Source organism: Anolis sagrei, chromosome 2 (assembly GCF_037176765.1).
Source record: "Anolis sagrei isolate rAnoSag1 chromosome 2, rAnoSag1.mat, whole genome shotgun sequence".
NCBI lineage: Eukaryota > Metazoa > Chordata > Lepidosauria > Squamata > Dactyloidae > Anolis > Anolis sagrei.
The window spans coordinates 192436585-192453539 of NC_090022.1; the positions used below are offsets into that span (position 1 = coordinate 192436585).

The following is a 16955-nucleotide window of genomic DNA, read 5'->3' on the forward strand; positions in this document are numbered from 1 at the left end:
CCAAATGCATCCATTTAAAAACTAGATATTTAAGCGGAATAATTCAGAAGGAACCTTTGGAAACATTTGCAGTGTTAACAGATGAGTTTCTGAATTTTCAGAATACTTTTTCCTGTAATGCAGTTCTTCAACTACGAGGTATTTTAAGTAGACTAGAAGGCAAATGTGCACATGACTACCTTACAACTGGACTGTTATGACTGAGTGGTGCCATGTAGTTGGACCCAAGGCCAGAGCAAATGTTGAATCTAGACAAAGGTGTAACTGAGAAGAGACCTGGTAGTTTGAGTTATTTCCAGGAAGGACCTTAATTAGTGTTTTAAAGCAGCAGTTTAACTGAATTAACTACTCCAAAATGGAAATTTTCCTTTTGGTTGGGCATTCACTAATCCTATCAATCAGTGGTTCTCAACCTGAGGGTCCCCAGATGTTTTGCCTTCAACTCCCAGAAATCCTAACAGCTGGCAAACTGGCTGGAATGTCTGGGAATTGTAGGTCAAAACACCTGGAGAGCCACAGGTTGAGAACCACTGCTATAGGCCATCCAGCCATTGAGGATCTGGAAGAAAAGGGCATACCACCATCAAGGTGGGGAACAGTAACCACTAATAACTATATTGATTTGAATTCAGGGTGTGGATAGCAATAAAATTTCACTACAAATATAACAGGGAAGGTGTGGTACTAACTCGATGAATACCCTGATGAGTAATCCCTGAAATATAACCTACAGCACCTAGTATTAACTGACAATCTCCCATGCAACTACTAACCAGGGCTAACCCTGCTTAGCTTTCAAGATCAGATGGGACCTAGGGTCTTTGGTATGCTTGACTTTATTTCCTACATATCTCCCTCTATGAACCGGCGCAAACTTTAAGATCTTCCGGGGAGGCCCTCCTTTCACTCCCACTACTGTCACAAGCACGGTTGATGGGGACAAGAGAGAGAGAGGGCCTTCTCAGTGGTGGCCCCCCGCCTCTGGAATGCCCTTCCTGGAGAAATAAGACAGGCCCCATCCCTCCCCTCCTTTCGTAAGAGCCTGAAGACCTGGTGGTTTAAACAAACATTTGAGAATGACTAGTTCTAGCTCTGTCCCAGATACCGTTGAAATTGACCATATCTTTTTCTACCAATTACCCAAGTCACTTTCTTCTATTAGGCCCTGGAAATATACAGCCATGGACTCTACCTAATTTCCCGGGCCCTCTAAAATTGCACTAGCTCGGCCCAGCCTTTTAAACGGCAGTATTATTTTAAATATATGTGTTATTGTGGTTTTTAATGCTTATATTGTCTTGTTAATTTTATGTTTATGCTGTTTTCTTTGTATGTATTGAATGTGTTACTTGGAAACCGCTCTGAGTCCCCTTGGGGAGACAGAGCAGTATATAAATAAAGCTTTGTTGTTGTTCCTATATATGTATGTGCCCTCAAGTCACCTGCTGACCTCTGCCAATACCATGAACTTCATGGGATTTTCTTAGTAAGGGTATTGGTGGCTTTGCCACTTCCTTCCTCTGAAGTATAGCCTACAGCACCTGGTATTTGTTGATGGCCTCCCATTCACTTACTAACCAGGGCAGAGACTCTGTTCAGTTTCCAAGATCAGGCATTACCTTTATTTCCAAGATCAGGCCCTGTCTCTCGTCCCCGCTAAGCGCGCCTGTGATGCAAGCAGGACAGAGAGCAGGGCCTCCTCAGATGATCTTAGTGTCCTAGCCGGTTCATAGGAGGAGATGCGTTCAGAGATGTAAGTAGGGCCAGAACCGTTTAGGGCTTTATAGGCTAACTTCAAGGATCCCATCCATCCATCTTGCCCTTGGGTCCCTCTAGCTAAGCAATGATCTAACTCAGGCAGCGGAGGGACTCTTCCATCTGCCCAAGGGTTGGGGGAGTGGAGTGAATATTTCCATTCTAGTTGGGAAATGAAAGAAGGTAGCTTTCCTAAACCTTTTGGCCTGAAGGCTCCTAAAGCTACCTGGTGAGTTAATGACAGAAGAGGGACATAAATCAAAGACTCCTGGATAGCAACTCAGGTCTTGGCTAAATGTTGTGCAAAAAGGTTCCTCTGCAGCTTTGTCTACTATGTTTCTTATATTAGTCACAGATGTGAGCTGCTTGCTGCCTTAGTTGTAGCATGTGTTGGGGAAAAGTATATTCCTCGTTATACGGAGACATGGTTGCTGTAACGATTACTGAAATATATTTGTCAAATGCTTCCTTTCAATATAATCATCAAATATATTGTTTATTCAGCCTAAACATCAGATCCCATTGATCTTGGAAGCCAAGTAGGGTCAGCCCTAGCTAGTATGTGGATAGGAGATTGTCAACAAATACAAGGTGCTTTATTTATTTATTTATTTATTTATTTGCTTCACTTTTATACCGCATATTGACAGGCGACTCAATGCGGTTTACAGTGTAATTAAAACACAGCAATACAACAACCGGGACGACAACGTCGCTCCACAACAATTAACATCAGACAGACAAATCAACAAACAACATATATAACGCCTCCGTTAAAGTCAGATCCATTCTCATAGCCATTGTGCCGTTCCTATGTTCAGTTACCGTCTTCCTTAGTTAGTTGCATTGCTTAGCCAAATGCTTGTTCGTAAAGCCAGGTCTTGACCATTCTCCGAAACGCCAGCAACGAAGGTGCCTGTCTGATGTCTGCTGGCAAGGCATTCCATAGCCGAGGGGCCACCACTGAGAAGGCCCTGTCTCTCGTCCCCGCCAAGCGCACCTGTGACGCAGGCGGGATCGAGAGCAGGGCCTCCCCAGACGATCTTAACGTTCTAGTCGGTTCGTAGGCGGAAATGCGTTCGGAGAGGTAAGCGGGGCCAGAACCGTTTAGGCCTTATAGGCCAAGGCCAGCACCTTGAATTGAGCCCGGTAGCGGATTGGCAGCCAGTGGAGCTGGCTCAGCAGGGGAGTGGTGTGCTCCCTGAGTGCCGCTCCTGTTAGCAACCTGGCTGCCGAGCGCTGGACCATCTGAAGCTTCCGGGCTGTCTTCAAGGGCAACCCCACGTAGAGCGCGTTGCAGTAATCAATCCGGGATGTGACCAGAGCGTGGACCACCGTGGCCAAGTCCGACTTCCCAAGGTACGGGCGCAGCTGGCGCACAAGTTTGAGTTGTGCAAATGCTCCCCTGGACACCGCCGAAACCTGGGGTTCCAAGCTTAGCGAGGAGTCCAGGATCACACCCAAGCTGCGAACCTGCGTCTTCAGGGGGAGTGTAACCCCGTCCAACACAGGCTGTAACCCTATACCCTGTTCGGCCTTCCGACTGACCAGGAGTGCCTCTGTCTTATCTGGATTCAATTTCAATTTGTTCGCCCTCATCCAGTCCGATACAGCGGCCAAGCAACGGTTCAGGACCTGAACAGCCTCCTTAGTAGTAGGTGGGAAGGAGTGACAGAGTTGGACGTCATCTGCGTACAGATAACATCGCACCCCGAAACTCCGGATGATCTCTCCCAACGGCTTCATGTAGATGTTAAATAACATGGGGGACAATATTGAGCCCTGCGGGACCCCACAAGTCAATGGTTGTGGGGTAGAGCAGTTGTCCCCCAGCAACACCTTCTGAGTACGATCCTCTAGGAAGGACCTGAGCCACTGCAGAGCAGTGCCACCAAGGCCCATTCCCGCGAGGCGTCCCAGAAGGATACCGTGGTCGACGGTATCGAAGGCCGCTGAGAGGTCCAGCAGAACTAACAGGGACACACTCCCCCTGTCTAGCTCCCTGCGCAGATCATCCACTAAGGCGACCAAGGCTGTCTAGGTACCATGTCCCGGCCTGAAACCAGACTGTGCCGGATCTAGATAATCAGTGTCTACCAAGAATGCCTGGAGTTGTGAGGCCACCACACGTTCCAGGACTTTGCCCAAAAAGGGAAGATTGGAAACAGGCCGAAAGTTGACGAATTGAGTGGGATCCAGTGATGGTTTCTTCAACAGCGGTTTTATCACAGCTTGTTTTAAGCTGGCTGGAATTTTGCCTTCCCGAAGGGAGGCATTAACCACCACCTTTAAGCTACATTTCAGAGGAAGTACATAACTGGCAAACATATTTTGCCTAATGAAATTCATTAAGCTGTCATAAGTCAACAAACTACTTGAAGTTACAGACTCTCTCTCACACACAAACACATATAATGTATTACTATGGTCAAAATAAATATCTAATGTATTCTATTTATTACCATTCAAGAGTGTTGCCCAATTAAAAGCATAAAGACTAGAAAGTGGCCTGGCTCAGAAGGAACATCAGCTTTGTAACATAAAGGACACTTGACAAACCAGCTCACTCAGTAAAATAAAATAATGCAACAAGATCTCAACCCTCAAATACTTTAAAGCAAATATGCTATTTGGCTTGAAAATATGAGAAATGGTTTTGACATTAAGCTTGAAATGCTGTTGTCCTCCAGTCAATAACACTGCATTGTGAGTACTTCCTCGTATCAGCAACACCTTGTGCCTTCGAATATGTTATTCATTAACTAACTTGATTAATTTGGACAGCTCGTTACCTTTATGCCAATCTTATTTGATTTCAATTTGCTGTGGTCCAAGGACTAAATAAAACAAATGTTTTATGATTACCGCTGTTTGGTTTTAATTGTGCACAATGTTATTGCAAGACAAGGCAAGTGCAACACTGGAAAATGTCAGTGTACGCATTGAACAGATCTCAGTTTGGTATGGAAACGGAGTGACTTTTGGAGTGAACAGGCATGTTTACATCCCATTCCCCATAAGCTCATTTGGGTACCATTTCCAAACCTGCTAAACCTGTACCTGTTAGCCTGAATCAAAAACACATGAATGTCATGGGACCAGAATTTGGGCAAACGTGTCCTTCAACATACAAGGTCCACAGAAATGAATATAATGCCCCCTTCAAAATATGACAACCAAATGCAGAACCTAAAACTACCTTCCTGTTCTCCAAGGGTGTCGCTATATTGTAGAATGAATGGAGTTTGACACCATTTGAACTGTCATGGCTCAGTGCTATTCAATCCTGGGATCTGTAGTGCACTCTTTGACAGACAAGGTCAAGCACCTTGTAAAATTCCAACTCCCATGATTCCATAGCATTGACTCATGGCAATTAAAGAAGTGACAAACTTTGTTAATTCTACAGTGTAGATGCACCCCTAGATAAGGGTTCCTTCAAATTAATGGCTGCATAACTCAGGCCCCTTCTATACAGTTGAATAAAATCTCACATGATCTGCTTTGAACTGGAATATATGGCAGTGTGGACTCAGATAACCCAGTTCAAAGCAGACATTGTGGAATTTTCTGCCTTAATATTCTGGGTTATATGACTGTGTGGAAGGATCTTTAGTCTTTATCTAATTGTGAGTTAATTGAACATCCACCATCTCTTTTATTTTACTTATTTTTTCATGTTTATTGAAATTATGTCCTGACTTTCTCCCAAAGTGAGATCAAAGGCAGTTTTTCTATTAAGGATATTTTAAGAAAGGTCAAAAAGAAAGGGAAAATGAAGACTGGACTCAGAAAAGGAACAAATACTTGCCTTTAACAAAGAGATCAAGAAAGTTAATTCTATGCAGCTTACATAAGAAGGTGAAATATACTTTGGTTGTCACCAAATACTGAATTTTACCATATTTCCAAAAGCAGTGCATTTTCTAAAAGCAGTAGTATCTTCTCTTTAGAGTATAAGCCTGAAAGCACGGAGCTTCCCTCCCCTATTTCTTGTAAAGAACCTGGCACAGTTCTTTTTCTTATCAAGCACAGATAGATTTTTTTGCTTTACAAGAAAAAGACAACAGGCAAATTTTGATGTTTTACATTTTCTATAAAGGGCACCATTGTATTGTGCCACTGAATGTAATGGGACTTGAGCATCCACGGATTTTGGTATCCATGGCAAGTCCTGGAACAAAATTGTAGTTGTTACCAAGGGACAATGACTGGTATAGATAAAGAGTGATGGAAATTGCAGACAATACAAGAATGGGCTCCTTAAAAGGACATCCAAGAAAGTAGACTCACATATATTGAGATAACATATGTACATATGCATGGTGAACCCCAACCATAAAATTATTTTTGTTGCTACTTCATAACTGTAATTTCACTACTGTTATGAATCTTAACGTAAATATTTGATATGTAGGATGTATTTTCATTCACTGGACCAAATTTGGCACAAATACCCAATATACCCAAATTTGAATACTGGTGCGGTTGGGAGGGTTGATTTATCATTTGGGAGTTGAAGTTTCTGGGATTTATAGTTCACCTACAATCAAATAATATTCTGAACTCCACCAATGATGGAACTGACTTGGCACACAGAACTCCCATGACTAACAGATACTACTAGAAGGGTTTGGTGGGCATTGACCTTGAGTTTTGGAGTTGTAGTTCACCTACATCCAGACAGCACTGTGGACTTAAACAATGATGAATTTGGACCAAACTTGGCACAAATACCCAATATGCCCAAATATGAATACTGGTGGAGTTTGGCAAAAATAGACCTTGATATTTGAAAGTTGTAGTTGTTGGGATTTATAGTTCATCTACAATCAAAGAGCATTCTGAACCCCACCAATGATAGAATTGGGCCAATCTTCCTCCCACCCAGAACCCCCATGACCACCAGAAAATATTTGGTGACCCCTCATGACCCCTAGGTTGAGAAACGCTGGCCTAGTGGTTGCAATATCCTATGAAATAAACTCCCCAAACCTATCCATCTCATTTCTAGGGCCCCTTCCACACAACTGGATACAATCTCACATTTTCTGCTTTGGACTGGGATATATGGCAGTGTGGACTCAGATAACCCAGTTCAAAGCAGAAATTGTGGGATTTCCTGCCTTGATACTCTGGGTTATATGGTTGTGTAGAAGGGCCCTAGGAAGAGATGGGCTCCCTCTCATCCAGTCCTCAATCAATATGATGATATTAAGAGATGAGGCTGAGAACTGGGGACAACACAAGAGGTGACCCCCCCCCCCACACACACACAAACTAGGACCATTTCTAAAGTGTGTACAATAACACAACCCCAGCAGTATGACATAATGATCATAGCACCACATGAAAAGCAACTCCCCAAACTTCCAGGATTAAATGAGCTCCATCTCATGCCCTCCTCTTAATCAATCAATCAATCAATCAATCAATCAGGATAATGACTGGATACAACAAAAGAGGTGTCACTGCCCTCAAAGTAAACAACTACATATCTAAATTGTGTATAGCAACACAGCCCTAGCAGTATGTTTTAGGCCCCTTCCACACAGCTGTATAAAATCCACATTGGATTATGCAACAATGTGGACTCAGATAATCCAGTACAAAGCAGATATGGATTATCTGACTTGATATTCTGAGTTATTTGGCTATGTGGAAGGGCCTGTGGTGCTCATAGTATCACATGGAAGAACTTCCCAAAACCTATCCATCCCATCTGTAGGAAGAGATGGGTTCTCTCTCTCATCCTTCCCTCTATCAATCAACACGAGGATTGGAGAGAACACAATAGATGGTGTCGCCACTCAGGAAAAGAAAAAAAACCCTAGAGCCTTATTTAAAGTGTGTCTAATAACAGCCAAAAGCAGTACAGCATAGTGGTCAAAGCATCCCATGAAAAACCTTCCCAAAAACTATCTATCCTGGGCCCTTCCACACAACCCTTTGGCCCAGAATACCAAGGCAGAAAACCCCACAATATCTACTTTGAACTGGATTATCTGGGGCCCTTTCACACAGCCCTATATCCCAGAATATCAAGGCAGAAAATCCCACATTATCTGAGTTTGGACGCAGATAGCCCACTTCAAAGCAGATATTGTGGGATTTTCTGCCTTGATCTACTGGAAGGAAAAATGAAGAGGGGCCAACCAAAGGCAAGATGGATGGATGGGATCCTTGAAGTGACTGGATTGACCTTGAAGGAGCTGGGGGTGGTGACGGTCGACAGGAAGCTCTGGCGTGGACTGGTCCATGAGGTCGGAAGCAACTGAATGGAGGGCGACTAAAATGATAAAGGGTCTGGAGAACAAGCCCTATGAGGAGCGGCTTAAGGAGCTGGGCATGTTTCTCCTGAAGAAGAGAAGGCTGAGGGGAGATATGATAGCCATGTATAAATATGTGCGAGGAAGCCACAGGGAGGAGGGAGCAAGCTTGTTTTCTGCTTCCTTGGAGACTAGGACGCGGAACAATGGCTTCAAACTACAAGGGAGGAGATTCCATCTGAACATGAGGAAGAACTTCCTGACTGTGAGAGCCGTTCAGCAGTGGAACTCTCTGCCCCGGAGTGTGGTGGAGGCTCCTTCTTTGGAAGCTTTTAAACAGAGGCTGGATGGCCATCTGCCAGGGGTGATTTGAATGCAATATTCCTGCTTCTTGGCAGGGGATTGGACTGGATGGCCCATGAGGTCTCTTCCAACTCTTTGATTCTATGATTCTAGATGGGATCCTTGAAGTGACTGGATTGACCTTGAAGGAGCTGGTGGTGGTGACGGCTGACAGGGAGCTCTGGCATGGACTGGTCCATGAGGTCACGAAGACTTGGAAGTGACTGAACGAATGAACAACAACACAGCTATGTGAAAGGGCCCTGAGTCTTTGCTCATTCAATGTCAGCCATGGATTGAGGTTTCGGGTTTGAGCCTGCCACTTTTGGACTCTTGCTTGCTGACTCCTGCGAGACTTTCTAGATCTTAGAAAACTATTTCTTGATTTAAGGCGTTGCCTTGATATTCTGGGATATGGGACAGTGTGGAAGGGCCCCCAAATCTCCAGGAAGAGGTGGGCTAGCTCTCAATTCCGCCTCTCCCATCAATCAATCAATTGATTAGGATAATGACAGGAAACAACAAAAGAGCGGACCATTTCAATACACCATCATCTAAAGTGTGTGCAATAACGTAATCCCAGGAAACAACAAAAGAGGGGACCATTTCAATACATCCTTATCTAAAGTGTGTGTGATAACACAATCCCCTCAGTCACAGCATCCCATGAAAGAGCCTCCCAAAACCTATCCATCCCATCTGTAGGAAGAGAGAAGGTCCTTTCTATTCCCCTCCCTCTCAGCCCCACAAACTCCAATAGGATCCCAGTTTCCTTTCCAAGGCTTGGGTGTGGGCTCGGCTTCCCCTCTTTTCCCCCCAAGTCCCAGCAAAGAGGGAAACAAAACTCCACGCAGGAGGAGGAAGAAGAGAAGGAGGATGCCACCTTCCCAACTTTGCGGGGAGTGTTTCTCTTTGAGGGAGGCAAGGAAGGGGGAAAGATGGGGGGAAGGTGAAGGCCCCCTCCCTGCCACTCCCGCCTCCCCCTCCCAAGCCAGAGAAGCACAAAGCCACCCGCTCGACTCACCTCCCCGCAAGAAGAGGCTCGGCACACTCGGAGCAAAGGCAAGAAGAGCCCGGTTGAGGAGCAGCCCGGGCGCTTGGGGCGGAGCCAAGGGGAGGAGGAGGAGGAGGAGGAAGAAGAGGAGGAGGAGGAGGAGGAGGAGCCCCCTCCCCTCCCCTCCCTGTCGGACTTCTCACCTGCAGCCGACCTCGCCAAGCGGGGAACTCCGCCGCCCCAGGCACAGGTGCACCCGCCCGCCCGGCAGGCGCCGATGGGTCCTAAAGCCCTCCTCTCTCAACCAGTTAACCGGGACTCTCAAGCAACCGGCAACACGAATCCTAAAAGCCATACTTTAATTATTATTATTATTATTATTATTAAAAATTAATTAATTTTAGCGGAAACGTGTTTTGTTAAATGTGTCTTTATTTGATTTTAATTATTCTTGTGTCTATTTATTTATGGTGTCAGAAGCGAATGGAGGGTACAGTTGTAACGTATTTAAAAACACAAAGTTAAAAAGTTGGCATTATACCAAATGTCCTTTGACCAGAAGCTGGCAACTTGAAGTGCCTATGGGTGTTGCTATAAGAAGTTCCTCATTATGATGTGGGAGAAAGAGAAGAGGAAAGAGGAGTAGGAGGAGGAGGGGAAGAAGAAGGAAGAGGAGCAAGAAGGAAGAGGAGCAAGAAGGAGAAGAGGAGGAGGAGGAGGAGAAGGAGGAGGAGGGATGAGGTGGAGGAGGAGGAGGAGAAAGAAGGAGGAGGAAGGAGAAGAAGGAGGAGGGAGGAAGAGGAGGAAGGAGGAGGAAGGAGGAGAAAAAGAAAGAGGAGGAGGAGGGAGGAGGAGGAGGAGGAGGAAGGAAAAGGAGGAAGAAGTAAGAGGAGGAAGGAGGAGGAGGAGGAGAGGAGGAAGAAGGAGGAGGAAGGAGAGGAGGAAGAAGGAGGAGGAAAATAAGAAAGAGGAGGGAGGAGGAGGAGGAGGAAAGAGGAGAAGGAGGAAGAAGGAGGAGGAGAGAGGAGAAGAAGTAGGAGGAGGAAGGAGCAGGAGGAGAAGGAAGGAGAAGAAGAAGAAAGAGGAGGAGGAAGGAGGAGGAGGAGGAGGAAGGAGAGGAAGATGAAGAACTTTATTTTTATACCCTGCCTCCATCTCCCCAAAGGGACTCAGGGCAGCTTACATGGAGCCAAACCCAAAACAACATACAGTTAAAACAAGACAAATAAAATATTAAAACAGCATAAAACAACATCATAAACAATAATAAAACAAGCATGATAAGCAACAACCAGAAATATTTCTCGTCTCATTTGGGTGTGTGTGTGGGGGGGGGGGAGGGGGGCTACTGTGCAAACAAGTTACAGAATAGGCTGGTCAATAAGGTGAACAGAACATATAGCAGCATAGGAATAGTGCAGTTATGACAGGATCATTTTAACTTAAAAGTGTAGTAATCAGATACAGGAATTCGAATTTAGGTTGCATTGTAATAGGTGGGTCTGTGGATTGCTCTTCTCCACACTCGCATGTTGTGGAGAAGAGCAATCCACTGATTTGTGGCCCTGTTTCTTTAGTTTGGCTCTGCATCTCCTGGTGCCAGAGTGCAGCCTCCTCAGTGCCTTCCAAGTCACCCAGTCTTCTGCGTGCTCAGGAGGGAGTTTCTCATCTGGTCTCAGCTGCTAATTGATATTCCAAATTTTAGCCTGCCACTTTTGGACTCTCGCTTGCTTATGTGTTCCTGCGAGTATCTTAGAAAGCTATTTCTTGATTTAAGGCATTGGCATGTTGGCTGATATCCAAACGGGATGGGCCGGAGATGTCACTGCCTTGGTCCTTTCATTGTTGTTTGCTACTTCCTGGCAGATGTGGTGGTGCAGCACTGGCCAAACAGTATAATTTCTCCAGTGGTGTGGGGCATAAACATTATGTGATAATGCAGCATGTCTCATTAAGAGTCACATCCACTGTTTTAATGTAGTGAGATGTGCTCCACACTGGGCATGCGTGCTCAGCAGCAGAGTAGCAAAGCTCAAGGGCAGTTCTTCACTGTGTCTGGTTGTGATCCCCATGTTTTCCATAAGCGTCTGTATGATATTATTTATAGCACCTACTTTTTGCTTGATAGTCAAGCAGTGCTTCTTGTAAGTCAGAGTACAGTCCAGAGTGACACCCACGTATCTTGATGTACTGCAGTGGTTCTCAACCTGGGGTCCCAAGGTGTTTTAGCCTACAACTCCCAGAAATCCCAGCCAGTTCACCAGCTGTTAGGATTTCTGGGAGTTGAAGGCCAAAACATTTGGGGACCCACAGGTTGAGAACCACTAGTGTACTGCAATGCTTCAGTGGGATTCCTTCCCTAGTAATCCTCAGAGCTTGAGACGCTTGTCTGTTCTTAAGGTGAAAAGCCCATGTCTGCATTTTGGATGGATTAGGAATCAGCTGGTTTTCCCTGTAATAGGCAGTAAGAGCACCTAAAGCTCCAAAGAGCTTCTGTTCGACTATTTCAAAGCTCCCTGCTAGGACAGTGATGGCATGATCGTCAGCATAAGTGAAGTTCTCTGTCCCTTCTGAAAGTTGGGGATCATTTGTGTAAATGTTAAAACATTGATGGAGCGAGTACACTTCTCTGAGGCAGGCCGTTTTTCTATTTTTGCCATCTGTTTCTCTGACCCTGGCACTCAACAAAAAAGCTCCTGTATTGTAGCAGATTTCCTACGAAGCAGGTGAAGTGGTAGTCAATAACACTATACAATAAAATTTGATTTTTTTTCTGTTTCTGGTCTGACAGTGTTATTTCCTGTTTAATTGTGCAGTACTTACTTTAAAAGTAGTTGTTATACTCCAGAAACTTTGTTTTTGTGGCTACCACAAACTATGTTAAATTGGTTGGGACTCTAGGGTCCCTTCCACACAGCTGAATAAATCCCACATTATTTACTGGCAGATAAGAGCCAGAGAGCTGGAACAAATAAAAATAACCATTGCTACGTGTAGTCTTCACAAAAGGATTTAAGCATCACTACTAAAAGAATATCAACCAAGCTCCATTTTTAAAAACATCAACCATTCCTTGGTTGCCAAACAACATTTCCCTTGCAATTCCCATAAGGAGTAGTTATTCCCTAGTGCTGAAAATAATGTATTCAGCTAATGTGAACGCTTTGTGGCACAAGACTGCCAGATACAAAGCCATATATAGACCAATAATATAATAATTATCTTTTATTTTTGTACAAAAATAATAATTTTTCCTTCCATACTATTCGTAAGATATTATTTTTGGGCTCTACCTTTAGTCTTTGAGCCTGTAGTTTGGCATGGTGAAAATAAAGTGCACTTTCATGATTACTAAGTGTCTAACAGCGGGGAGGGAGGGAAGGAATTCAAACAAGGACATCTTCTCCTGCCCACACTGGGAATTTACTCCTCTCAGATGGTTCTTAGTATAGAAAAGAAATGAGGAAGGCCCACGCTTTTCCTCTCAGTGTCACATGTGACTTGTCTCATATTTAAACTTATGATCAGAGCTATCATTCTGAATCTCCTGCCATGTGTGAGTACACGCAGTCTCCATGTTACAAACAAGATAGATTCTGTAGGTTTCTTCTTAAGTCAAATTTGTTTGTAAGTGGGAACAGGTACATTTTTTAAGTGTAACTCCAACCCAATTTTTATGTATTTATTTATTTATTTATTTGGCTTTAGGGAGCATAGGGAAGGGTTTTGCTGTCTGTGTTCCTGTTCAGAAGATATCACCTTCACTTTCTGTCCCTGTCGGAATTGGATTTTGAAAAATTTGGCTTGTTGTGGAAACATGGATTGGTGAGAAAGCTTCAGCGGAGACCCCTTTTTCCCCATGATAACTCTTCCAAGAGTGAATTTCCCTTCCTAGGGGTAGATTTCTCTGATTTCCTTTTGTTTCAGCCCCATTTGTAATTTAGGCCCCATTTACACTGCCACATAAATCTAGATTGTCTGCTTTGAACTGGATTATATTGGTAATGTAGACTCATATAATCAAGTTGAAAGCAGATAACATAGACAAAAACCTTGGACATCAATATGGTCACTTACGACCGCATGTCAAAGGGTATTTTTCAGTGGCGCCTCCACCCTACTTCACCCACAAAACCCGTCTGTTCCCATCAAATGACCCTGGAGGGGCTCAGTGGGTGAAGTAGGGCGGAACCAATGCATGCCACCACCACAGCAACACGGATGGTTCCCGTGTTGCCATAGAATCAGTGGAGGAAACCTCATGTGTGCGATGCCAGAAAATTGAGATTTTTCACGGACCCGCGGATACTGAGGGATGCCTGGCAAGCTTTGCTAATCACAAATGTTTCAAGTCAGGAATCAGGATTCTCATGAGGTAGAAGGCAAACAACAGAAGCATTTGTTCAGTTTGCACAGCAAGGATACTTGTACAGCAGCGGGTGTTCAAAGGGTAAAAGCATAAATAATAAGCAAAATGCAGGTATTTTTTATACATAAGAGTTTTCATGTACTAACATTGCTACAGTTCAAAATTCCCTCAAATCTCTCTGATTGGCCAATGCCAAAAATCCACCGGCATTTCCCAGACCTCTGATTTGCTGAGAGGAGGGCCTTAGCTGGTGCGTGCACTGGTTGGTGGAGGATGACACAGCTGGGGATCTCCTCCCAGCTGGGCAGGAAGGTCCTTGGGCTTCCAATGAGCCAAAACAGATGATCTCTGGGGCAGGGAAGTCTTCAGGGGCTGTGCCAACCCCTGGATATGTAGCAGTGGAATGCTGAAGACAAAACATTCCAAAAAGATGAATGGTAGTGTGATGGCACGCCGAGCCTTTGGGGAAACTATAGTGCCTCGCTTTACTCGGGGGCTATCTGATACCTTCTGTTAAGATGAAGACCCTTAGCTTATTTTATTTATCGTGTCAGGAGCAAACCAAACAGTTGTATTGCATTTTTAAAGAAACAAACAAACAAACAAAGCACAAAGTTTTCAAGCTTGGTAGTTGATTAAATAGCTGGCCACTTGGAGAGCCTCTGGTGTTACTATAAGAAGGTCCTCCATTGTGCATGTAGCAGGTCTCAGGTTGTGTTGCAGCAGGTGGTCTGTGGTTTGCTCTTCTCCACACTCACATGCAGGGGCGGCTCAACCCATTACGCAAAGTAAGCATTTGCAGTATAGTTGATTTTACCCAGGGGCGCTCTTGTGGGAAAATAGACCTTGACATATGCGATTTGTAGTTACTGGGATGTATAATTCACCTACAATCAAAGAGGCATGTCTCATTAATAGCCACATCTACTGTTTTAGCATAGTAAGATGAGTTCCACATTGGGCATGCATACTCAGCAGCAGAGTAGAATAGTGCAAGGGCAGATGTCTTCACTGTGTCTGGTCGTGATCCCCAGACCCTTAGATGACAGAGGCACTTTAGGCAAGGTGAAAAGATAACCAAAATGAGTTTACTGGAGCAAGATGAATAAAGGGTTAACTCTACCTGGGACTATTATAGGATAACTCAAAACAATACATTACAAAAGGAGATTTTGCTGGTTGCTCATCTCTCTGGAGTCTTTGAAAGTCTCTTGCCTCTGATGCAAAGTGATGGTTATAAACTGTCTTAATCGTCTTTCTTGTGCAGCTTAAGCTGGCCAAAAGCTTCTGTTGTCACTGAGATTAGTGGTATAAGAATACTGCTGAATGTAGGTGCTAAGGATGCCTGTCTTTTTGGATTGCTTCGGCTTATGATTACTAGATAGTTCCCAAGCGTCTATTCTCTGTAGCTCTGTTGCAAAAAAGGAGGAGTCCAGCAAAGGAGCTCTAAACAGGTAAATGGAATAGACCAACTGATGCTGGCCTCTAGGCTGGGTTTTTTATGCTCCATCCAAAACTAATACCAAAAAACCGTATCTACACTATTGGGAAAACCTATAAACAGGGAACTAAAGCAGAGGAGAGGAAAAGGCAGTCAAGACTTCACAGATAGGATTATGCATTCATGCAAAGACAATGAGTACTGGATTCTCAGACATCTTCCCATGCCGAGAAGACAAAAAAGGGCCCCAGAAATGTCTATTGGTGATGGGAGTGTAATCAAAGTTTCCTACTAAACCTTTGTCCAGTGGATAGCTGAGATCCCAATGGGGGAAGTTCCAGGTGGCAGGCAGATGGCCTCCCGCTGACGTGTAGGAAGATTCTTTGTCCAACAGATTATATCTCATCTCTGGATCCCACACATAGCGTGGAAAGAGTATCCAGAAAATTTGAGATGGTTCAAGATGTTATTAAAGTTCACAAGTTCATGTAGGTTTGCCTTTTATTTCATATAAGCAGTTTAGTAAAATAAGATAATAATAATAATAATAATGTAAAAATGTAAAAAAATAGAGTTCATGTTGTGTTTCAATATAAGTTTCTAGGTGAAAAGGGGGGTGATTGGAAAGGGGCCTCGCTGTGGATGCATGCAGGGCATGAGAGGTTTTTTATTTATTTTAATTCATTCCTCTGCGCTCATATGCACATTTGCATAAGAAAAGAAAGAAATATAGAAAGATACTTTGTATCATGGAGAGCCCAGAAATTGAGGTATATGATACATTGTATCAGTTTGGGTTGCAACTTAGTTGGGAGGGAGTGGGGCCATGAGGCGATCTCCAGCAGAGCTCTGGAGGTTCGCTGATGCAGACTGGCTCAGGCTGAGCCAGGGTGTGCATGTGTGTGGGGAGTGGGGGGCTATGGAGTCAGGCTTGCTGCTGGTCCCAAGAGGCTGGAGGGACACAGCCATCACAGTTTATTTGGTCCTCTATCCATGGGAACTATGTCTTCCTTGGGGGTAGAACTATGTCTCCCTTTTTATTAGGGGCAGAGGTGGTCGTTGGAGCCAAGTGATGCGGGGCGTGGGGCGCCGGGTTCCCCATGTCCCCTGACGATGCAAAATAATGTGGGACAACTCCAGGGGCATTGTGACAAGGTCATTAGATATATTCTAAATGATATTCTCTCATTCATATAGTTATTGGATTCAAAGTAGTTTATACCAACAAAAATGACAATAGTGATACTTGATTCCTGATGCAAATCTAATTTAGGAAAAGTAAGTCCCTTAACATAGTTTCTCTTTCTCTTTGTTTTGCTCCATTGCAAGTAAAAAAAATTGTTTTTGAACTAGCTGTCTTAAAGCTATCTTCTAAATCTGGAACATACAGGAAATGGATCTGTGCTTTTTGGGGAGTTGAAGGTGGATAAGGTGTATCTTTTAGCAAGTCTGAGTTTCCAGAAGTGAACACTGTCTGACTCAGAATCCTACTTTTAGGTCAGCCGGACAAGAGGCTGAGTCATCTATTCAAGTGTTTTCAGGATTTTTAAAGAGCCGCTTTGGGCAGCCATACCTTGTGTTGCATTTACACTATTGAATTAATGCAGTCTAACACCACTTTAACTGCCAAGGCTCAATGTTGTGGAATCCTGGGAGTTATAGTTCGGTGAGACATCAGCACTCTTTGACGGAGAAGGCCACAGCTCCAGTTATTATATAGCACTGACAGATAGAAGTTACAGTTAAGTTGATCTGCAGTGATTTTACCAAGTCAATGCATCCCAA

General features: G+C 44.1%; 1 protein-coding gene across 1 annotated transcript in view; it reads right to left on the minus strand.

The window, feature by feature from the left end:
- The window catches only part of GALNT6 (polypeptide N-acetylgalactosaminyltransferase 6), a 74964-nt gene extending 65472 nt beyond the window's left edge, over nucleotides 1–9492 (minus strand). Inside the window, exon 1 of the mRNA XM_060762799.2 lies at nucleotides 9391–9492. The gene's annotated coding sequence lies outside the window, so the exon portion shown is untranslated. The remainder of the gene's footprint in view (nucleotides 1–9390) is intronic.
- Nucleotides 9493–16955: the final 7463 nt, after the last annotated feature.